At 41.7% G+C, this 25,137-nt stretch overlaps 1 long non-coding RNA gene across 1 annotated transcript; it reads right to left on the reverse strand.

The window, feature by feature from the left end:
• Positions 1–21,986: 21,986 nt before the first annotated feature.
• LOC139834133 (uncharacterized) lies at positions 21,987–22,839 on the reverse strand. Its single transcript, XR_011749526.1, has 2 exons — positions 22,484–22,839; positions 21,987–22,359 (listed from the first exon to the last, which is right to left on the reverse strand). It is a non-coding gene; the product is annotated as an uncharacterized lncRNA (long non-coding RNA).
• Between the last annotated feature and the right edge of the window lie 2,298 nt (positions 22,840–25,137).

The following is a 25,137-nucleotide window of genomic DNA, read 5'->3' on the forward strand; positions in this document are numbered from 1 at the left end:
GCAAATAAGATCATCTAACAGCTATATCAATCATGGAGAGGTACCAACAATTAATAATAAGCATCATGAATCATGTATATAAGCAGGATTGCAATGTTCATAAGAGAATATGATAAAGTGGTATCTCGCTTGCCTGTATTTGAACAGCAAAACATAAATGCCCAGGCACCTCTGAGGTTCATAGAAAGACTAGAAATAGAGATTGTCAAAGATAAAAGCATCAAAGTTATACCTCAATCAATAATATTTTGAGACAAGCATATTATACTAAGAATGACAATTGTGCTCTCAAGATAGTGCTCAAAGAAAGGATGGAGACACAACATAAAAATAAAAGATTGACCCTTCGCAGAGGGAAGCAGGGATTAACATGCGCTAGAGCTTTTCATTTTTAAAGCAGGAGTAAAATTATTTTGAGAGGTGTTTGTTGTTGTCAACGAATGGTAATGGGTACACTAACTACCTCGCCAACCGGACTTTCAAGAGCGGCTCCCATGAATTATTTGCATGTTTATGTGGCACTCCTTCCAACCTTTGCTTACGCAAGCCATGGCTAACCGAATCCTTCGGGTGCCGTCCATCAATCACAAACCATGGAGGTGTGTCTATTTAAGTTAATTAATTCGGGACTGGGAATCCCATTGCCAGCTCTTTTTGCAAAATTATTGGATAAGCGGATGTGCCACTAGTCCATATGAGAGTCCGTCAAAAGTAAATGACAAGGTTGAAAGCTAAACACCACATACTTCCTCATGAGCTATGAAACATAAACACAAATTGAGAAGCATTTTGAAAGTTTTAAAGGTAGCGCATGAGAATTTACTTGGAATGGTTTGAAATGCCATGCATAGGTATTTATGGTGGACACTTTGGAACAACTTGGTTTCAGGTGTTTGGAAGCACGAGCAGCGTTCCCGCTCAGTACAAGTGAAGGCTAGCAATAGACTGGGGAGCGACAAATCAAGAGAGCAGTAACTGTCATAATCATGCTTGCGGCAAAATAAATTAACAGAGGCATAAAAGTGATACAAGAACTCTGAAGCAATATAATTCATCGAGGCTTAATTGACTTTGGTTCAGTCATATGCATGCGTGAGCATGTGCCAAGTCGATATAAATGAATTATTCAGAGGAAGATACCACAATGCCATACTTACTTATGAATAGAACAATGCAAGCAAACATCCATGACATGCTACTCATATTAATAAATTGGAGCTAAACATGAGAGATCATGAACTACTAGACTTTCTCAAATGACATATACCTCACATGAACTAACTAAGCATGCTCACATGGATGAGTATATGTACAAAAAATGAAAACAAATAGAGTTCATACCAGCCTCTCACCACAATCCAATTGTCGTAGATCGTCATTATTGCCTTTCACTTGTGTAGCTTGGATAATATAAGATGAAAACCACGCTCCAGCCACCGAAGACCATTGAACTCAAAATGAACTTTACAAACCAAAGAAGAACAGAAAATATTTTTGGTGTTTTCGAATTGGAAACAAGAACAAAGGAAATAAGCAAACAAAGCAAAATCTTTTTGGGTTTTCTTGTAGCAAACTAGTAATAGCAAATAAAGCAAAATAAATGCAAGAAACCAAAACAAACAAATGATGAAGAGAAACAACAGAAATATTTTTGGTCTTTTTGTGTTTTGGGAAAGAAACAAAACAAAAACAAGAAGATGAAAACTAAAAGAAACACAGAAAAGCAAGATGACAGAAATCTGCCAAAACTTGACAGCAGTACAGAAATCGATTTTTACAAAAATCTTCCGTTGCTCAGCTCGAAAAGTGTTCAACTAATGAAAGTTAGATAACAACCTGGGGAACATGCAAAAAATATTGGCTTCGCAAAATAACGTTCTGGCTGTTTTTGAGAATTTTTATGGTGACAGCCCAGAATCTGTTTTCAATCAGCACTTCTCCAAATATCATCTTCCTCTCATTCGAAAACCACTCAAACAAACCAAACAAGTATATACAAGTATCCAGAAATCATAATATGCAAAGAATGAGTGATGCCGGTATACCTCCCCCCAAGCTTAGGCTTTTGGCCTAAGTGGAGTCAATCCCATCGAGGCCATGAGGTAGTATCTCCGTAGTACGACGAAGATGGATCATATTCCGGGTATGTGCTAGAGGAAGCACCCGGATACGTGACGGTGTAGTCGTAAGAGGGCTCGACATCCTCGGAGTCATGCTGCTGGTGGAAGTCTTGTATCTTCATATGTTCCTCCACCTCCTCCTTAGTGCGCGACCATGGTTCCCTGTCAATACTGAACAAACCCGGCTGGGGAAGAGGAATTTCCTTCTCATCCCCGTCAGCAAACAACATTCTATAGACCATATTATCTAAAGTAGAATCAACGGTAACAAAATGATGGCTTTTCATAGCAGCAATATCTAGCCTCCTAGGCGTTAATGGCACATCATTAGAATCAAGAGGAAGCCTCAGATGTGTTAAAATGCGCAATGCAACAGTTCCTCCAAAAATAGGCCCCCTGCTGGACAGGCGGCGAGCAATAAGAGAACCAAGATGATATGGTGTCTCTCCAGTAAGTGCAGCAATTAAGAAAGCAAGATGGTAACTAGAAATATTACTAGTGTTCTCCCTACCAAGAATGCTAGTAGCAATGTAATAGGCAAAATACTTAATGGCGGGGAGTTGGATATTTCTTATATTGCCACGCTGAATGGTGCGGCAATCATCATTGGTAATCCCTCGGTAGAGCTCCAATAAGACCCGGGGGTTGTCCTCAATCTTCCTTGATGTACCTACAGGGGCAATACCCAATGCAACACAAAATTCTTCCAATTCCATAGTAATAGGATTACCATAGATTTTGAATGCAACTGTCGGCCCATATTGCTTGTTGTGGAACTTGAAGCTCTCAACGAAGATCTTGGTGAGCATATGGTATTGCTCCCTTTCATCTCCCACATAGGCAGCTAAGCCCTCCCTATTGACGAGGGTGAAGAAATCATCCAACAACCCTGCATTTCTCAGAAAATCATAACATGGGAAAGACGAAGCATTAGGAGCCCCACTGTCTTCCTCGGGCGCGAAGCTTGGCGCGATGATATCCTCATTGTAGGATCGCCTAAGTTGGGTGGCGGTCCTAGATGGCCTTCCGGTGCTGGTTGTACCTCTCTTGAACAACTCTCCAAAGTTGAAGTTCTTCATCCTTTTTCTGAAATTTTTCAACAATTATTATAAAATTTGATTTGGTGACATATAATCAAGGGGAACTACTATAGGAACTTGCTAGAGTACTAATCATGCATCAAAACTAGTTTATTCATCTTAGAACAAGCATGCAAGCTCACCATACATGTTACCTACAGCAGCAAAATAATCAAGATATACTCAACCAAACAAAATTCTACTTGGATCATTGGAGGAGTCACATACCAAGGAGCAAATGTGCCAAATTTCAGCAGGAAATCTGGGCTGAGCAAAGAGATCAAAAAATCCTGAGCTCTTGAGCAAAAACGCGAGTGAGAGAAAGCTGGTTCGAGTTTTTTCGGGAGAGAGAAGATTCTGGGAGGAAGAGAAGGCAAAGTGGGGCAAGGAGGGGCCCACACCACAGGGTGGCGCGCCCCCCTCCTTGGCCGCGCCGGCTGGTGGGGTGGCCCCCTGGGGTGCCCCACTGGTCATCCTCTGGTGCTCCCAGGTGCCTCGTCGAAAAATAGGACCAACGGTATAATTTTTGTGAATTTTTGAAAACTTTGAAAAATGCACTTTTCTGGGTATTAAGTTTATTATTACTGGCCAGGAAAATTTTTGAAATCTCTAATTAACTAAGGAACTTTGCAAATCAAAAGTACTACAGCAAATAGAGCAAGTGGAGGAAGAAAGAGATGATGTTTACCCCTCTATGCATATAAAAAGTATTTGTTAACAAGGTTGATCAAGTCTTGCCACCAAATAAATTTTACATAGCATATGAAGAAATAAACCTCAAATCAATCATGTTACCTTGTATTGGATTGATATGGATCCAATTATGAGAGTTTGATATTCTTCTTCAGGCTCATATATAGGACAATCAATAGTTCCAATTTTGATAGTTCTCACATTGGAGATAGTATTAACTCCACATGCTTTCTCAATCCTCTTGGGAAAATAAACGGTATGTTCCTTATCATCAACATTGAAAGTAACCTTTCCTTTGTTGCAATCAATAACAGCCCCTGTGGTGTTAAGAAAAGGTCTCCCAAGAATAATAGACATATTATCATCTTCAGGCATTTCCAACACAACAAAATCAGTTAATATCAAGCAGTTAGTAGTAACTTGAACAGGAACATCCTCACATATACCAACAGGAATAGCAGTAGATTTATCAGCCATTTGCAAAGATATATCAGTAGGTATCAACTTATCTAAATAAAGTCTCTTATAAAGAGAAAAAGGCATAACACTAACACCGGCTCCCAAGTCACATAGAGCAGTTTTAACATAATTATTCTTAATAGAACAAGGAATAGTAGGTATACCTGGGTCGCCCAACTTCTTTGGAACTTTGCCATTGAAAGAGTAATTAGCAAGCATGGTGGAAATTTCCTCATTGGGGATTTTCCTTTTGTTAGTAACAATATCTTTCATATACTTTGAATAAGGAGGCAATTTAATAGCATCAGTCAAAGGTATTTGCAAGAATAAAGGTTTCATCCAATCACAGAATTTATTATAGTGTTCTTCTTCCTTTGATTTTAGTTTCTTAGCAGGAAAAGGCATTGGCTTTTGCACCCAAGGTTCTCTTTCATTACCATGTTTCTTAGCAATAAAATCTTCTTTAGTATACTTTTTATTTTTAGCATGCTTTTCAGGTTCAGCTTCAACTTCTTCTTTATCAGAAGCGTCATTCTTATCATTATCATTACCATTATCATGTTCATTACCACTTTCAGTTTCAGCATCAGAAATAGAAATACTATTAGGATCATTAACAGGTTCAGAGGATTCTACAACATTTTTATGTTTCTTCTTCTTTTTCTTAGAAGGAGCGCTAGGTTCAATTCGTTGAGAATCTTGTTCAATTCTTTTGGGATGCCCTTCAGGATATAGAGGATCCTGGGTAGAGACACCACCTCTAGTTGTTACTTCATAAGCATGTTTCTCTTTAGAATTATTTTTGAACAAGTCATTTTGCACTTTAGTGAGTTGATCAATTTGAGTTTGAACCATTTGAAAATGTTTAACAAGCATCTTAACATCATTGGAGGTCCTCTCCACAATATCATGCAAATTGCTAATAGCTTGAGAATTTTCCATTAGATGATTCTCTACTCTCATATTAAAATTTTCTTGCTTAACAATATAATTATCAAACTCATCTAAGCATTGAGCAGGAGGTTTTGAGTACGGAATATCTTCCCTAGTAAAGCGTTGAAGGGAGTTTACCTCAATCATGGTTGAAGGGGGAATTGTCTCACATATATCTTCTATGGGAGGTAGATTCTTCACATCTTCGGATTTAATACCTTTCTCCTTGAGAGACTTCTTAGCTTCCCTCATATCTTCATCATTCAATTTAATTAAACCCCTCTTCTTCAATATTGGCGTTGGAGTTGGTTCAGGTGTAGTCCAATCATCATAATTCCGGCTTATTCTAGCCAATAATTCTTGACTTAAATGCAGGGAGTTCTTTTCCTGAAAACACAACCAGCACAACTATCCAAATATGCTCTAGATGTAATGGTTAGTCCGCTATAAAATATATCAAGTAAATCATTCTTTTCTAAATCATGTCCAGGTCGAGCTCTGATAAGAGAACAAAATCTTGTCCAAGCCTCGGGCAATTTCTCTTTATCTCCCTGGTCAAACCTATAAATTTTCTGTAAAGCAATATGTTGAGCACTAGCAGGAAAGTATTTTCGAAAGAAAACATCACGCAAATCAGTTGGATTTTTAATAGAACCAGGAGGCAAATTATTATACCAAGTTTTAGCATCGTCCGTTAATGAGAAAGGAAAAATTTTAGCGACAAAGTAAGTACGCATCTTGACATCATCAGAAAACAAGATACTCATAGAAGAAAGCTCAATCATGTGTTCTACCGCACTTTCTTTTTCAGTACCACAAAAGGGTGTTTTCTCTACAATAGCTATATGAGATAGATCAAGAGAAAAATCATAATCTTTATCCTTAATGCATATAGGAGATGTGGCAAATTCAGGATCAGGAGATAACTTATGTCTAACAGTATATTGTGCGAGAAACTTTTTAATTTTTCTTGCATCAGTAGTAGCATTGCATCTATTAATAAAATCATCATTAAGCTCCACATAATCCTCATCAGGATCATCACTAGAGTAATCAAGTTCAGGTGAACTAATAGGTGTAGTAGCATTAGGAGTTTCAGCATTTTCAATTTGTCTAGACCTAGCAATTGTAGCATCTAGAAAGGATCCCAATGAACCACTATCATCAAGCACAGCAGAAACATTATCAATATTATGAGAGTTTTCAGATTCAGCAGAAGTACCAGCAAGTGAAGCTTGCGGCGGTGAAACAAGTTGACTTATCACAGATGGTGAATCAAGTGTAGCAGAGGTACTCAGAGTTGTACCTTTTCTTGTAGTGGATGGTAATATGGCGACTTTAGGATCGCGAGATTTACCCATGATGGAGAATTTGCAGCGAACAATATCAATCCAAGTGAACTTCCAAATAAAGCTATTCTCCCCGGCAACGGCGCCAGAAAACAGTCTTGATGACCCACAAGTATAGGGGATCGCAGCAGTCTTCGAGGGTAGTATAACCCAATTTATTGATTCGACACAAGGGGAGACAAATAATACTTGGAAGCCTTAACAGCGGAGTTGTCAATTCAGCTGCACCTGGAAACAGACTTGCTCGCAAGAGTTTATCAGTAGTAACAGTTTTATGGCAGTAGCAGTAGTAAAATAACAGCAGCAGAGTAACAAAGACAGCAGTAGTAATTATAGTAAACAGCAGGATTAAAATACTGTAGGCACAGGAATGGATAACGGGCGTTGCATGGATGAGAGAAACTCATGTAACAATCATAGCAGGGCATTTGCAGATAATAATAAAACGGTGTCGAAGTACAAAGCAATCAATAGGCATGTGTTCCAATTATAGTCGTACGTGCTCGCAATGAGAAACTTGCACAACATCTTTTGTCCTACCAGCCGGTGGCAGCCGGGCCTCAAGGGAAACTACTGGATATTAAGGTACTCCTTTTAATAGAGTACCGGAGCAAAGCATTAACACTCCGTGAACACATGTGATCCTCACGTCACTACCATCCCCTCCGGTTGTCCCGATTTCTGTCACTTCGGGGCCATTGGTTCCGGACAGCGACATGTGTATACAACTTGCAGGTAAGACCATAAACAATGAATATCATGATGAAATAATAACATGTTCAGATCTGAGATCATGGCACTCGGGCCCTAGTGACAAGCATTAAGCATAACAAGTTGCAACAATATCATCAAAGTACCAATTACGGACACTAGGCACTATGCCCTAACAATCTAATGCTATTACATGACCAATCTCATCCAATCCCTACCATCCCCTTCAGCCTACAGCGGGGGAATTACTCACACATGGATGGGGGAAACATTGCTGGTTGATGGAGAGGCGTCGGTGGTGATGGCGGTGATGATCTCCTCCAATTCCCCGTCTCGGCGGAGTGCCAGAACGGAGACTTCTGGCTCCTGCGACGGAGTTTCGCGATGTGGCGGCGTTCTGGAGGGTTTCTGGCGACTTCGACTTCTCCCTGTGCGTTTTTAGGTCGAGGCCGATAAATAGTCCGAAGGAGGGCGTCGGAGGCCGGCCGAGGGGGCCACACCACATGGCCGCGTGGGCCCCCCCTGGGCCGCGCCGCCAGGTGGTGTGGGGCCCTCGGGCCTCCACCTTACTTCTCCTTCTGGCTCCGTCAGTATTCTGGGAAAATAGGGCCTTCTGCATAAATTCCGAGGATTTTCCCGAAAGTTGGATTTCTGCACAAAAACGAGACACCAGAACAGTTCTGCTGAAAACAGCGTTAGTCCGTGTTAGTTGCATCCAAAATACACAAATTAGAGGAAAAACAATAGCAAAAGTGTTCGGGAAAGTAGATACGTTTTGGACGTATCAGAGAGCTCTAACATCGTCATACTCATTCATGAGCTCCTCGGTCAGGTCGTCGTACGTGACTGGCGTGCCTTCCGCCATCTCAGGTGTAGATGGCGATGGGGTTGCTGTCGAAGATTGTCCCACCGGGCGTGCCAGAATGTGTTGGCGTCAGAAACCCACCGGCGAGTAGCGACGGGCAACACAGTAGAGCCGGGAACAACCTAGGGCTGCGGCTGGCCCTGGTCCCTCCGAGCGACGGCCCGCAAGTCTTCTGGAACGCACGCGCCGATGCTGTTGCAAGGGCGTGCCACCTGACCGTATACCTGGCCAGGAAGGTGATGGATGATGCCTCGCTTAGTTTCCTGCATGGCATACACGTAAACATTAAATACGAGCCTCGATCGGCTCTCAGGTTATCCTGCGAATCGGCTCAAAGAGCCGATACACCCATGATTCGTACGAGGTGCACGAATATATGGTGGTCCTGCTTGATCGAAATAAAGCTAAAACGATCTACTACGATTTAGGGTTTTCACCGCATAATCGGAACATCCTACTCGTGATTGAGCCTCGCGGCCACGCACGGTGATCGTAAGCCGACCCTAGACAAGGCCTAAAAACCAACACGAGGTTGATCCTCGGAACATCCTGTCTAGGGCTAGCAAACTACACCCTACGCGCCACTGGATCCTTCAACCCGTTTGTAAGGCCTAACGATGCAGATATTAAACTAATCCTTGCAGAACAAGGAGCAATCATGACGGATCAGATCTACTGAATAACGATCAAGCGGGGTGCCGCCCCTACACCTAAGATAGGTGTAAGGGCGGCTAGACGTCTCAGGGTTGCACGACAATAGCATATGATACGAAGAACAATGCTAACCCTAAACACGTCTAAGATAACTACGTTGCTCGCCATCAAAAAGGCTTCAGCACAAGCAACGCATGGATACGAATAAACTTGTACTGCCTAGATCGCAAGAAGCGATCTAGGCAGCATGATGCTTACCCGGAAGAAACCCTCGAGTTGGGGGAGTTGGCGATGCGCCGAGATTGGTTTGTGGTGAACGTTGGTTGTTGTTTATTTCGTAAACCCTAGATACATATTTATAGTCCGTAGACTTTCTAATCGTGGGAATAGTCCCAACCGGGCACGGGCCCAACCTTTAACTAACCGACACGTATCTTACTATGTTACAGATACAAGGGCAAACTTAGCCCAAACTTGCTATTCAAGGCCGATTCACGTATATTCTCCAATGTATAATCTTCAAGCCCATCTTGATCGCGGCCCACCTTCTGACTCGGTCAAATTCTGGTGATAACACCTGCTTTACTGAATCTTGTTATGAGAGAGCAATTTTCTGGTGTTAGTTCTGATGATGCTGCTGCCCATCTCAATAATTTTGTTGAACTTTGTGAAATGCAAAAGTATAAAGATGTAGATGGTGACATAATAAAATTAAAATTGTTCCCTTTCTCATTAAGAGGAAGAGCTAAAGATTGGTTGCTATCTCTGCCTAAGAATAGTATTGATTCATGGACTAAATGCAAGGATGCTTTTATTGGTAGATATTATCCCCCTGCTAAAATTATATCTTTGAGGAGTAGCATAATGAATTTTAAACAATTGGATACTGAGCATGTTGCACAAGCATGGGAAAGAATGAAATCTTTGGTTAAAAATTGCTCAACCCATGGACTGACTACTTGGATGATCATCCAAACCTTTTATGCAGGACTGAATTTTTCTTCGCGGAACCTATTGGATTCAGCTGCTGGAGGTACCTTTATGTCCATCACTCTTGGTGAAGCAACAAAGCTTCTTGATAATATGATGATTAATTACTCTGAATGGCACACGGAAAGAGCTCCACAAGGTAAGAAGGTAAATTCTGTCGAAGAAACCTCTTCCTTGAGTGATAAGATTGATGCTATTATGTCTATTCTTGTTAATGATAGGACAAATATTGATCCTAATAATGTTCCGTTAGCTTCATTGGTTGCACAAGAAGAACATGTTGATGTAAACTACATTAAAAATAATAATTTCAACAACAATGCTTACCGGAACAATTCTAGTAACAACTATAGGCCATATCCTTATAATAATGGCAACGTCTATGGTAATTCTTATGGGAATTCTTACAACAATAATAGGAATACACCCCCTGGACTTGAAGCCATGCTTAAAGAATTTATTAGTACACAAACTGCCTTTAACAAATCTGTTGAAGAAAAGCTTGGGAAAATTGATATACTTGCTTCTAAAGTTGATAATCTTGCTGCTGATGTTGATCTTTGGAAATTGAAAGTTATGCCTAATAGGGATAATGAAAATAAAATTGTTACTACAGCAAATGCCATCCAAGTTAGAATTAATGAGAATATAAGATTAATGGCTGAACTGCATGCTAGGTGGGAAAGAGAAGAAAATGAAAAACTAGCTAAAGAGAATAATGTAGCTAAAGTTTGGACTATTACCACCACTAGTAATGCTAATGCTCCACATGTTGCTGCACCTCCTACTATCAATGGTAAAATAATTGGTGTTGGCAATGTTTCTACTCCTAATGCAAAGCGAGCAAAACTGGCTGAAACTGCTAAAACTGCCTGTGATAAAACTGCTGAAATTTTTTCCAACATTGGGGACAATGATCCCATTGCTTTAGATCATAATGATTTAGATTTTGATGATTGTCATATCTCTGAAGTTATAAAGTTCTTACAAAAACTTGCTAAGAGTCCTAATGCTAGTGCTATAAATTTGGCTTTCACGAAACATATTACAAATGCTCTTATAAAAGCTAGAGAAGAGAAACTAGAACGCGAAACTTCTATTCCTAGGAAGCTAGAGGATGGTTGGGAGCCCATCATTAAGATGAAGGTCAATGACTTTGGTTGTAATGCTTTATGTGATCTTGGTGCAAGTATTTCTGTTATGCCTAAGAAAATTTATGATATGCTTGACTTGCCACCATTGAAAAATTGCTATTTGGATGTTAATCTTGTTGATAATGCTATAAAGAAACATTTGGGGAGAGTTGATAATGTTCGCATTACCGTTAACAATAACCTTGTCCCCGTTGATTTTGTTGTCTTGGATATTGAATGCAATGCATCTTGTCCCATTATATTGGGAAGACCTTTTCTTCGAACTGTTGGTGCTACCATTGATATGAAGGAAGGTAATATTAAATATCAATTTCCTCTCAAGAAAGGTATGGAACACTTCCCTATAAAGAGAATGAAGTTACCTTTTGATTCTATTATTAGAACAAATTATGATGTTGATGCTTCATCTCTTGATAATACTTGATACACACTTTCTGCGCCTAGCTGAAAGGCGTTAAAGAAAAGCGCTTATGGGAGACAACCCATGTTTTTACTACAGTATTTTTGTTTTATATTTGAGTCTTGGAAGTTGTTTAATACTGTAGCAACATCTCCTTATCTTAGTTTTATTGCATTGTTGTGCCAAGTAAAGTCTCTAATAAAAGTATGATACTAGATTTGGATTACTGCGCAGAAACAGTTTTCTTTGCTGTCACGAATCTGGGTCTAATTCTCTGTAGGAAACTCTGAAAATTATGCCAATTTACGTGAGTGATCCTCAGATATGTACGCAACTTTCATTAGTTTTAAGTTTTCTCATCTGAGCAAGTCTGGTGCCTGATAAAAATTCGTCTTTACGAACTGTTCTGTTTTGACAGATTCTGCCTTTTATTTGCATTGCCTGTTTTGCTATGTTAGATGGATTCCTTTGTTCCATTAACTTTCAGTAGCTTTGTGCAATGTCCAGAAGTATAAAAAATGATTGTGTCACCTCTGAATATGTGAATTTTAATTGTGCAATAACCCTCTAACGAGTTGCTTTGAGTTTGGTGTGGAAGAAGTTTTCAAGGATCAAGAGAGGAGGATGATACACTATGATCAAGGAGAGTGAAAGCTCTAAACTTGGGGATGCCCCGGTGGTTCACCCCTGCATATATCAAGAAGACTCAAGCGTCTAAGCTTGGGGATGCCCAAGGCATCCCCTTCTTCATCGACAACATTATCAGGTTCCTCCCCTGAAACTATATTTTTATTCCGTCACATCTTATGTACTTTGTTTGGAGCGTCTTTTTGTTTTTGTTTTTGTTTTGTTTGAATAAAGTTGGATCCTAGCATTCATTGTGTGGGAGAGAGACACGCTCCGCTGTTGCATATGGACAAATATGTCCTTAGGCTTTACTCATAGTATTCATGGCGAAAGTTTCTTCTTCGTTAAATTGTTATATGGTTGGAATTGGAAAATGATATATGTGGTAATTGGTATAACATCTTGAATAATGTGATACTTGGCAATTGTTGTGCTCATGTTTAAGCTCTTGCATCATATACTTTGCACCCATTAATGAAGAAATACATAGAGCATGCTAAAATCTGATTTGCATGTTTGGTTTCTCTAAGGTCTAGATAATTTCTAGTATTGAGTTTGAACAACAAGGAAGACGGTATAGAGTCTTATAATGTTTACAATATGTCTTTTATGTGAGTTTTGCTGTACCGGTTCATCCTTGTGTTTGTTTCAAATAACCTTGCTAGCCTAAACCTTGTATCGAGAGGGAATACTTCTCATGCATCCAAAATTCTTGAGCCAACCACTATGCCATTTGTGTCCACCATACCTACCTACCACATGGTATTTCTCCGCCATTCCAAAGTATATTGCTTGAGTGCTACCTTTAAAATTTCCATTCTTTACCTTTACAATATATAGCTCATGGGACAAATAGCTTAAAAACTATTGTGGTATTGAATATGTACTTATGCACTTTATCTCTTATTAAGTTGCTTGTTGTGCGATAACCATGTTCCTGGGGATGCCATCAACTATTTCTATGTTGAATATCATGTGAGTTGCTATGCATGTTCGTCTTGTCTGAAGTAAGAGTGATTTATCATGATCAAATGGTTTGAGTATGCATATTGTTAGAGAAGAACATTGGGCCGCTAACTAAAGCCATGAATCATGGTGGAAGTTTCAGTTTTGGACATATATCCTCAATCTCATATGAGAACACTAATTGTTGCTACATGCTTATGCATTAAAAGAGGAGTCCATTATCTGTTGTCTATGTTGTCCCGGTATGGATGTCTAAGTTGAGAATAACCAAAAGCGAGAAATCCAATGCGAGCTTTCTCCTTAGACCTTTGTACAGGCGGCATAGAGGTACCCCTTTGTGATACTTGGTTGAAACATGTGCTATGCTATGATAATCCATGTAAATCCAAGCTAATTAGGACAAGGTGCGGGCACTATTAGTATACTATGCATGAGGCTTGCAACTTGTAGGATATAATTTACATAACTCATATGCTTTGTTACTACCGTTGACAAAATTGTTTCTTCTTTTCAAAATAAAAGCTCTAGCACAAATATAGCAATCGATGCTTTCCTCTTTGAAGGACCATTCTTTTACTTTTATGTTGAGTCAGTTCACCTATTTCTCTCTACCTCAAGAAGCAAACACTTGTGTGAACTGTGCATTGATTCCTACATACTTGCATATTGCACTTGTTATATTACTTTACATTGACAATATCCATGAGATATACATGTTACAAGTTGAAAGCAACCGCTGAAACTTTATCTTCCTTTGTGTTGTTTCAATGCTTTCTACTTTGAATTTATTGCTTTATGAGTTAACTCTTATGCAAGACTTATTGATGCTTGTCTTTAAGTACTATTCATGAAAAGTCTTTGCTTTATGATTCAGTTGTTTACTCATGTCATTACCATTGTTTTGATCGCTGCATTCATTACATGTGCTTACAATAGTATGATCAAGATTATGTTGGTAGCATTGTCACTTAAGAAATTATCTTTGTTATCGTTTACCTACTCGGGACGAGTAGGAACTAAGCTTGGGGATGCTTGATACGTCTCAAACGTATCTATAATTTCTTATGTTCCATGCTACTTTTATGATGATACTCACATGTTTTATACACATTATATGTCATTATTATGCATTTTCCGGCACTAACCTATTAACGAGATGCCGAAGAGCCATTCTTGTTTTCTGCTGTTTTTGGTTTCAGAAATCCTAGTAAGGAAATATTCTCGGAATTGGACGAAATCAACGCCCAGGGTCCTATTTTTGCACGAAGCTTCCAGAAGACCGAGGGGGAAAGGAAGTGGGGCCACGAGGTGGCAACACACCAGGGCGGCGCGGCCCAGGCCCTGGCCGCGCCGGCCTGTGGTGTGGGCCCCTCGTGACGCCCCTTGACCTACCCTTCCGCCTACAAATAGCCTCCGTCGCGAAACCCCCAGTACCGAGAGCCACGATACGAGAAAACATACTGAGACGCCGCCGCCGCCAATCTCATCTCGGGGGATTCAGGAGATCGCCTCCGGCACCCTGCCGGAGAGGGGAATCTTCTCCCGGAGGACTCTACACTGCCATGGTCGCCTCCAGATTGATGTGTGAGTAGTTCACCCCTGGACTATGGGTCCATAGCAGTAGCTAGATGGTTGTCTTCTCCTCATTGTGCTATCATTGTCTGATCTTGTGAGCTGCCTATCATGATCAAGATCATCTATCTGTAATGCTACATGTGTGTTTGTTGGGATCCGATGAATAGAGAATACTATGTTATGTTGATTATCAATCTATTACCTATGTGTTGTTTATGATCTTGCATGCTCTCCGTTGCTAGTAGAGGCTCTGGCCAAGTCATTGCTTGTAACTCCAAGAGGGAGTATTTATGCTCGATAGTGGGTTCATGCCTCCATTAAATCTGGGACAGTGACAGAAAGTTCTAAGGTTGTGGATGTGATATTGCCACTAGGGATAAAACATTGATGCTATGTTCGAGGATATAGTTATTGATTACATTACGCACCATACTTAATGCAATTGTCTGTTGCTTGCAACTTAATACCAGAAGGGGTTCGGATGATAACCTGAAAGTGGACTTTTTAGGCATAGATGCATGCTGGATAGCGGTCTATGTACATTGTCGTAATGCCCAATTAAATCTCACAATACTCATCATGTCATGTATGTGCATTGTCATGCCCTCTCTATTTGTCAATTGCCCAACTGTAATTTGTTTACCCAATATGCTATTTCTTATGGGAGAGACACCTCTAGTGAACTGTGGACCCCGGTCCATTCTTTTACATCGAATACAATCTACTGCAATACTGTTTTACTGTTCTCTGCAAACAATCATCATCCACACTATACATCTAATCCTTTGTTACAGCAAGCCGGTGAGATTGACAACCTCACTGTTTCGTTGGGGCAAAGTACTTTGGTTGTGTTGTGCAGGTTCCACGTTGGCGCCGGAATCCCTGGTGTTGCGCCGCACTACATCTCGCCGCCATCAACCTTCAACGTGCTTCTTGGCTCCTACTGGTTCGATAAACCTTGGTTTCTTACTGAGGGAAAACCTGCTGCTATACGACATCATACCTTCCTCTTGGGGTTCCCAACGAACGTGTGAGTTACACGCCATCAGTGGGTCGGATTAAAAATCCGCGCCCGAGGTCCTTCTTCCCATCCTAGGGTCCACACACGTGCCAAATATGATCTCGTTTCGGCAAACTATGCCATGCCGAGGCCGTTTCCCACCTCATTTCCCCTGAAATCCATAGAACTCCAGATGTGATAGCCCTTTTCGTGAAGGGTTTTTCAAATAATTACCGTATCCCAGCTTCGACAAAAGGAATAGTTACTATGACATCTAAAATTACGTCACGCGGCTCCGTGAGATTTTTTGACTTCGTTTAAATTGCCATCTGGCCAAAACAGGACCCCTGGGACATGCGGTATCGCCGTACCGGGCGTGCGGGTGCACCCATTCGCGAACAAACTAAACTAACAAAAAATAGCACATATAATTATGGGTTGTTGAACTAAAAACCATTTTTTTGAAATTTCTGGAGAGACGGATAGTTGACCCCTAGTTCAAATCCGGTCAGTTTCCAGCGGATTCGGCGGGACACCACCGGAAGCCGCATGGGTTCCCAAAAAGCTAACGCGTGCACATGTCATGTGATAGGTGGTGCATAGGTGGTCTACTATCATCGCATAGAGATTTCACGTCATACTAAAATGCGCCCCATGTAGCTGCTTCACAAATAAAAATCGTTTGGGCACCCTAAAAATGAAAAGATGGCAGTCCGTGGGTCGGATTAGAAACCCACGTCCGGGGTCTTGCTTCCCATCCTCGGGTCCACACACGTGCCAAATATGACCTTGTTTCGGCAAACTATGCCATGTCGAGGCCGTTTTCCACCTCATTTTCGATAAAGTCAGTCAAATTTAAACTAGAGGTACTTGATCTAATGCTTATGATTTTTGGGTAAGTTAACTTTATAGGTTCGAAAGATGATATGGATATCATATTTGTATTCCTCTCATTTTTCTGATCAATTTAGACATATTATTTGCCAAATTCGAATTTACTGATATGAATTATTCCATATTAAATAAAAGAAAAAAAATCATTTAAATGTTTTTCAAATTCTATATTATTATTATTTATATATATATATTCATTGTTGTTTACTTAAGTAATTGTTTAGAATTCAAAAATATAGAGGTGTGACATTACGGTCAAAGGGTTAATATGATATATATGGTAATATTAACATCAAGGTGTCATTTCTTTCATGGAAGCTCATCCAAAGAGAACCAAGAAGTTAAGCGCGCTGGGGTGGGAGTAGTGTGAGGATGGGTGACCAACTGAGAAGTTTGACCACAAGTGCAATTTGACCTAAGATTAAGTGTACTAAGTGTGATTGTGAAAGATTAACAAGTGAAAAAATAAAAAAAAAAATTCAAAATTATTTTTTGAATATTTTTTCGAAAATAATTTTGAAAATTTTGAAATACTATGCCGACGGCCAGTCTGTGCCGATGGTGATTGGGCAGTCCCCGACCAGAACTGTGCCGACGATGCTACGCCGACGGTCACCGTCGGCATAGCCTGTGCCGACGGCCTTCTGGGCTGTGCCGACGGCTGGCGGCCGTCGGCATACTCCATCTCTCCCGTAGTGAGGCAACGACAACGTCCTGATGTTAGAATAAGGTCCTGCCCGCTGTATACTCACTCTGGTGGTGCATCTAGCATCGTCGGAGTTTGCGTGGAGTCATGTGTCCGGTGGATCCCGTGGGATCTGATCGGTTTTCATGTTTGGTGTGTTCTCAGGTTAGTCTCTTTTGATCTACGGCTGTCATCAATGGCGATGTTTGCTGCTCTCGTGTGCTGGTCCCTCGTGGTCTTAGCTCGACGACTTCCCGTCAGTCTGTTACAACAAGCTCTACTAAGACAAGCTTTGTCCGGCTCCAATGATGGAGGGGCGATGACGGCGGCGCGCCTTCATCTCGTGCTAGTATTTGTAGTCGTCGCTAGGTGGTTCAAAAACATATTTGTAATTTCTATTAATTTTAGATCTCTTTGTACTACTGTTGATGATATTTAATAGATTGGTAGAATTAAAAAAAATCACTAGCCACTTGCAACTCATTTGATGTTGATTAGATACCAGCTATGAAGTTATTTTTGTTGTTTTAGCCAATATACTTAATTTGTTTTTCTTTTTCTTTTGCAGAAATATGAAAACATGCTGCCATATAATACATTCTATCCCATGAATATGTTGGTTGCCATTAAAGAAGGCCAACCATTCATTCTTTAAGATGTGTCGGGGTTATTTACAGTTGCTTTCCACGTATAAGTTCTTATCAGCTGTTTAGTTTTCATATATTTTGTTGCTATGTGAAATATATATTTTATATCACTCGGTTAATGTACTGAAATTTTGATCTTCTTTTTGTGATCGAACAAGTTTTAGCTAAATGCTTCTGTGATCTATGTACCCTGTTTTATTGAAATTCTCCTTTTCAGTTTGACTCTGTAATGTATCCATGGGATTGATCTCCATGTCTCTATTCAACTGCATTGCACCATATGTTCAAGTAATGGATCAACATGCAGTGTTTTTACTAGAGCGGAATAATACTTGTATGAACTGAAGTTAAATATCATCGGCATACTTATACTGAGATCGTACGAAGTGTTGTCTTAAAAGAACATAAATTCTTTTAGATAGGAAACATCATATCAGATCAACCACGTATCAATTAACTAATGATAGCAGGTTTAGATCATGGAACCGCATCCGACAAGAAGCTAGCCGTTGGGTTCACCTGTTGCTGGTGTTCTGGAGTAGATGGCTACATTATGTACAAAACAAACGAACAGCGTTGCTCTTATTCAGTTCGTCAATGGTATATCATGTATGTGTGACAAACCCGATAATACGACAGTCGCAAAACACCGTCACTTTTTTCATGAATATCTAGACAGACAAGTCAAAGGTTAGCAAAGGCACAAGCATAAGAGTGGACAATCTAGGTTATCGATGGAGTATTCACTTATCCCTGGAATATCTTGAGAGAGAAGGCAAAGCATTATATCTGGTTTCCTTTCCTGTTCTAATTAAACGAAACAACATATAAATATATATGCTAGTGAGCCATATACTTATGAGCAGTGACAACCATGACAAATAATGATGGCACTGGTTTTCAAGAAAAAAAAGGTGAGAAACCATTTGTGCCACATTGTCACTGCTTTTCAGGCCCCCGGGTACGGTTGGGTCCAGAAGGAAGAACCAACAATGGACTTCTATTTTGCGTGTCACTGGTACGCGTCGTGGAGACCAGTTCAGGAGCTACCGCTGACGATTTTTTTGTTTTGCCTGTCACTAGTTCGGCTTACCACGGCTATAAGCCTTTTTCCAGTAGTGTAGGCCTTTGTGGAGGTGCTCACGAAGAATAGGGTGAGGTCTTCCTTGCGTTGGTTATGCATTCGTGGCAACCAAACCCCTCCAACGTAGACGTACTTCCCATTAAAAAAAAAGGAACTGCGAGAATCATTGACATAATGCGATATTCGACATTACTACCCCTGGAGAATACTCAGGAAGGAATCAACAAAAGCCCGTAAGGAAATACTACAAAAAGCCGACGGCCCAACAAGTGATGAAAAGTAGGTTAGGCCTATATCGGGTAAACCGATATATATATTGTAATTGACTTGAAGGTGGACTCTGAGACCTAGCCCATTATATAAGGTTGGGAGGAGCCACCAGAGGAAAAACACGAAACCCTAGCACATAACATCATTGTAATAATCGCATAATACGATCTCGGTAACATTCGCCCTCAACTATATTTTTATCGGCTACTATTTTGGCTGATTGGTCTTGTACTTACAAGCATTCTCCTTCTCTAAAACCCAAGTCCATCAACCATGAGCATTGATAAGTTCACCCGTTGTCAGTTACCTCCTTGATTTCATTTATGTTGACGTATGCTCTCCACGGGCCAAATGGCTCGGCATTAGACCAATGCCCCCTCTTGATCCTCTTGGGTTGTTAGTACAACTGCACAATACAAATCAAAAACATATATTTTTTATATAGCTAGCTAATTAATAAACAAATTTGATTTAACCAATATATTACACATGTGCAGTACAGTACAAATCAAAAGCATATATAAAGTTTTAATATTACTAGATCTAAAATTATGCCTATGATTTAGTATTAACAGATTTATACAAAAAATTAACAGATCTAAAATTACTAGAGACGGCCAAGATTTTCAACCGTCTACGGTTTGTTATTTGCACCTCAAAATGTATAGACGTTTTTGAGCGAAGTTCTCTGCTGATATTTCGATTTCAAGAAGTAAGAAAAATATCAAAAGCAAGTATCAGCAGAATTTTTTTCTTATACTGAAATGCATGATCGATTCGATCAGAAGAGTAATTTAATCAAATCGAACTCACGTGAAAAATCCCAATAATGCAAGAAAGTGCTAGGCATGTGCATCGATATCATACCTCATCTTCTGAGCTGGAGATAGGCTGCTTTCCCTTCACGGCGCCACCACCAGCAATGTCGGCTGCGGCGGCATCACCGGCTGGCCCCTTCTGCTTCACATCACCCAGATGAGGACCGTTGATGATACTGATGGTCGGCGGAAGCTTCTCATCAGAGACCCCGGTGGCGCCACCGACACTGCTCAAGCTCTTTGACATATCCGGAGGTCATGGACGGCTGGCCGGGGTTTTTTCCAGAGAGAGACTTTGCTTTTCTTTGCCGGATTTGGAGGCCACTTCGGGAAGTTAACGCACATGTGTTGCACGAAGGCTAAGCGGCCAGGGTCATGCGTGGCAAGAAACCTATGTGTCGCCTTCTTAGAACCAGCTAAAATTTACGGCCGTCTCAGCTACCCTGACGACTAGAGGCGGCTAAATTTTTTTACGTTCTGAGGTCGACCTGAAGCCGCTTAGAACTTTCGCGTGGCTTCGTGTTGAAAACAGACGCAATATCCAACCGCCTCCATAATTAGTAGAGATGGCGGCCAAATTTCGCCCGTCCATATTTTGGTTAAACCGGTTTAGGGGCAATTTCTATTACTCTGGTTTGTCCTCGTGCTTGCAAATGAATGAATCAAGGTTTGGAGACTGAATCGGGTCTACGACTCGAGTAGAGCCTCGGTGGCTACTGACATGGGGATAATTTATTGGGTCTGTATGATTAATGTCCCCGGTAAGGATACATGAAGGAGCCCATAAAGCCAATAATGTAATAAAAGGCATGGAAACACCTAAAGCCCATGAACCAGACACGAATACCAAGTAAAGGCCAACCAACCCGGATGGAGTGTGAGACCCAGCCTCTCATATGAAGGCTGGGAGGAGCCAACGAGGGAGGAGCCAGATCAACTCGTATCACACTCATTGTAACCCTAGATCCAATTTGGCGACAGAAGGACTTTGATTTTTTTAATCAATAACATCGGACCAACTTGTTTGTCCGACAAGCCAACGAAATCACTAGCGGACCTCTTTCCCTGAAACACAAGTCCATAACCATGGACATTACCAAGCTTAACCCTCGTCAACCCAAGGTCTGTCCGACACTGCCCAAGCGAGCCACAACCATGAGCTCCCTACCAAACGCGTCGGTTTGGCAGCTCTAGACCACCAAGGGATAATAGGGAGCAGACCTTGAACCATGTATGCCACCTTGCATTATTTTCTGTCGAGGCTTGATCTGAATTTTTGGGTAAACTTGGATTACCTTAATATGCTGATGCTGGACATGATACTTTTGGAGAATGGCCCAAGACCATCTATTTTCGAGGAAGGAAATATAATAGTATTACGGCGAGACCAATTACAACCGGTCTCTGCAACAACGAAATATCTAAGAACATTACGGATGCACACAAGTCTGCTAAAAAAGCCAAAAAAAAAAAAAGAAAAAAGATCCCGCTACCACGATCACAACCTTATAGCTGCAACACAAACTACTACGTCTGGTGCATTTCCTTACTTAAACTGGAATGATTGGCTGATAGCTAGCAGTGCATATGTCTAAGTTGGGTACAATATATAGGTTGTGTGTGAGGTTTTTGATCCATGATCAGGCCGCAAATTAGAGGGCACCAGGAATTTGTTTCATCTGTAAACATGGAATTTTTTTTGCGGTGTTCGATAATTTGTTAACCCTGATTTCACTATCGTCTGACAATATACGACATTTTCCGTGGAAACTGCATACAATGTATGCATCCAACCCTTCACAAGGCTACGAAAAGCACAACAAAGAACAAACCACCGGATCCTTTGTCGGACACACATTGGACATGGAATTGTCGTGTGCATAGAGGTTTTGAACTATAAAGGCACAATCACGCTACATATTGGAAACCTTTTGAGCCGTGAGCTTTCTTCAGTTTTTTCTTCCGACGGGCAACCACCCTGAAGTGAGCGGCAGATCACGAGCAAGGGGAGAAGAGAGCGGCGGCAACTGAATGATAGTTATGTTAAAAATTACATGATAATTATTAAATCGAACAAAAGTTCACATACACAGCCACCAAGTTTACTGTACTTAAACATACAAAATCGAACAAATGTACTGCTTCCTCCGTCCGAGTATAAGTGATTTGGATTTGTCTAGAATCGCACGTATCTAAACACGTTTTAGTGTCTAGATACATACAAATCTTGACAAATACTTATTATTTAAAATGGAGGAAGTACTTAATAATTTTGCAAGGACACATGATGAAAGGCTCCACTCGATGGCTAGATCTTTTCCCGCGTAGGCGCGTACTAGATCCAGATGATGAGCAAAACCACGACCAGGACGAGCAAGCCTAAACACTGCATGAATAGCCCACAAAAACAACAACAATCGTCAAGGTTGGTCGATAATTCATGCATCATCGTATAGTAGCATAGCTAGCATGGTAGAAAGAGCCTTGATGCGCACGCGGAAATCACGTACCGTGAGGAGTCCGACCAGGGTGCTGGCCGGCGGCCGGCTTTGCACGAGGAGCGGCGTCCCGACTGTGGTCGGCAGGTACGAGTCCGTGACCGGGATGATCACCGGCACCGCGTGACCGTGGGGGTGGTGCACTGGCTGGTGGCGCGGCTCGTGATGCTCGGGGACGGGCTGGTGATGGCCACCGGGGTTACCATGGCCGCCAGGGTTACCATGGCCGTGGGCCATCGCCGCCGATTGCCGGTGGCCTGCTGGATGGAAGATGCGTGCCTACGGGAGCAAGCGCGTGGGTGGAGTGGGTGGACTGCTCTGGCTCCTCCCCCGGCGCTTGACTTGCTTTATTTATACTGGAAGTTGTGTCTGACGATGCACATGTGGAGTGTGCTACAGCAGTTGATGGCTGATTTAGAGTTCAAGGCGTCCTAACGGGGTTTTCGAGAAGTCACTAGCACGATTGAGCACACCATGCGGTCAAACTTGACAAAACGATCCAATCTCGCCATGAGTACCGGCCCATCGCCCCCGCAGCCCCCCTTGCTATTTTCTAGAGGATCGATCTCTACTTCAATAATGCTACACTTGCAAATAGTCTTATCAACAGAGCATCTTCGCAGATGATGTATAATTTACATCATACGATGCATTATACATTACTTCTTCAGTGGCGGACACAAGATTTTCATCAAGCCTGGACGTACTGTCAGCTCGGCCAAATTTCCATCCAAATATTTATCAAATTTTCATTAAAATAGGCTACGCCGCCCCCGGAAGTTTAGGCGCGTGCCCGGGCTTAGGGACGGTTCGGTCCGCCTATGCCTATTTTTGCCCTTTTTTCAAATTTTTACATTATCTGTTTCTCTCTCAAAACTCAGACGGTCTAAAATATATCACCTCTCCTCCGAAAGTACTCCAGCGAATTCATTTCACTAGTGCTGCAAAAATTGTAATAAAAATTCAAACTTGGCACAATTCAAATAAAATTTGAAATACAAATGTAATTAAACATTGTCATTTCAATCTTTTTTATGCCGATTCAACTACCATTTCAATGATGCAAAATTAAGCAACTACTACAAAATTAAGTTGTGCAATGCCGAGCTTCTCGGCCACCGGCGGTAGGTCGATGCGCCCAAGGAAGGGCAGAGGAGCTGGAGGAAGGCGCCAACCTCAATTGCATCGATGAAGGGTAGGCGAGGCGGGGCCTGCGGACGATGGTGGTGCGCCGGGTGAGCACGAGGTGGAGCCCATCGACTCCAGTCAATGAACGATCCCCTCTGGCCGCATATCGAACCTCCCCGGTGTTCAGCAGCCCCGCAGACGGTGAACGGATGGCCACGGTGAGCCAGAATCAGCTGAAATCTGGCCGACTCTAGGTCAATAATCACGGCGGCAGCGGGTCATTTCCGGCCATCCCTGGCTGCGGGACGAGTCCGGCAAGGTGGGGTGGGGGCCAATGGGTGACGAGCGAGCAATGGTGATTTGAGCTCCCGCGCGACTGTTTATTGTTTGCATCGCCCGGATGCATCACTTGGGAGTTGCATCGCCTGGATATATCACCCCAGGTGATGCATATTTGCATCGCGATGTAAAAACATTTGGGCCATTTTTACATGTACTACGTCATATGCTGGACAGTACGGGAGCCCTATATGCATGGCAACGGTCGCACGGCAAATGTTACACGGTAATGCCATTGACGGAAAAAGCTTCTTTGTCGTGCGCCTCGCCAATGTTGCACGGCAAAGGTTACTTCTTTGCTGTGTGTCAAACATGTTTTATCTAAAAAAAAACCTCAAACAGGTAGGTCTGTGATTTGAACCTAGGACACATATAGTAGGGAAAGTATGCAACCTTGCCACTGGGCTAAATGTTCATTTGTTGATAACTATACCACGCCACGCCTTTGAGCTGAGAAGAAATCCAGTTTTTACATCTTTAACATGCGCTTACACTAGGCAAAAGCTTGCTTTACGCGCGTTTGTTAAAAACACTAGATAAAGGCTGCTTTGCCGTACAACACAGCTGCTCGCACGGCAAAGGGTGAGGCGCACTGCAATGCCCAACGACTTTGCCGTGCGGTGTGTTGGCCATTGCCGTGCATCTTTCTTTACCGTGCGGCCTCTTCCGTCGTTGTCGTGAAACCTATCTTTACCGTGTGCTTGTGTCTATCTTTACCGTGCGTTTTTCTCCGTGCGCACGGCAAAGAAATCTTTACCATGCGGATAAGCTGCATGCAAAGTTTTTCCCGTAGTGGGAGCTGTTTTCTAGACCAAGGTGATGAATATAGTAGTTATTTTTTCATCTACATCATCGTTAGCTAGCCACTTGGTAGCAGTTGTTAGCTCTAATTAATTACGTCCCAACTGATCATGAGTTGGAGTTTAAATCTCACTCAGACGGTAAGCTCGAGATGATTCCGACTTCAAATTAATGAAACCATACAACGGCAGAGTACAAGTATAGCATTACAGAAGCGGTACATGCTCCAACGACAAATAAAACAGAGATGTGCATGACAGAGCATACATAATGCAAGACAGCATACAATCGAACGTACCGAAAGTGTCGAAAGAAAGCAAGGTCCAAAACAACTCAGACATAGACAGGCAGATAACATCAGTCCTCCAGACCTGTTCTCACGACGGCATGAAGTTGGG

Source organism: Lolium perenne, chromosome 7 (genome assembly GCF_019359855.2).
Source record: "Lolium perenne isolate Kyuss_39 chromosome 7, Kyuss_2.0, whole genome shotgun sequence".
NCBI lineage: Eukaryota > Viridiplantae > Streptophyta > Magnoliopsida > Poales > Poaceae > Lolium > Lolium perenne.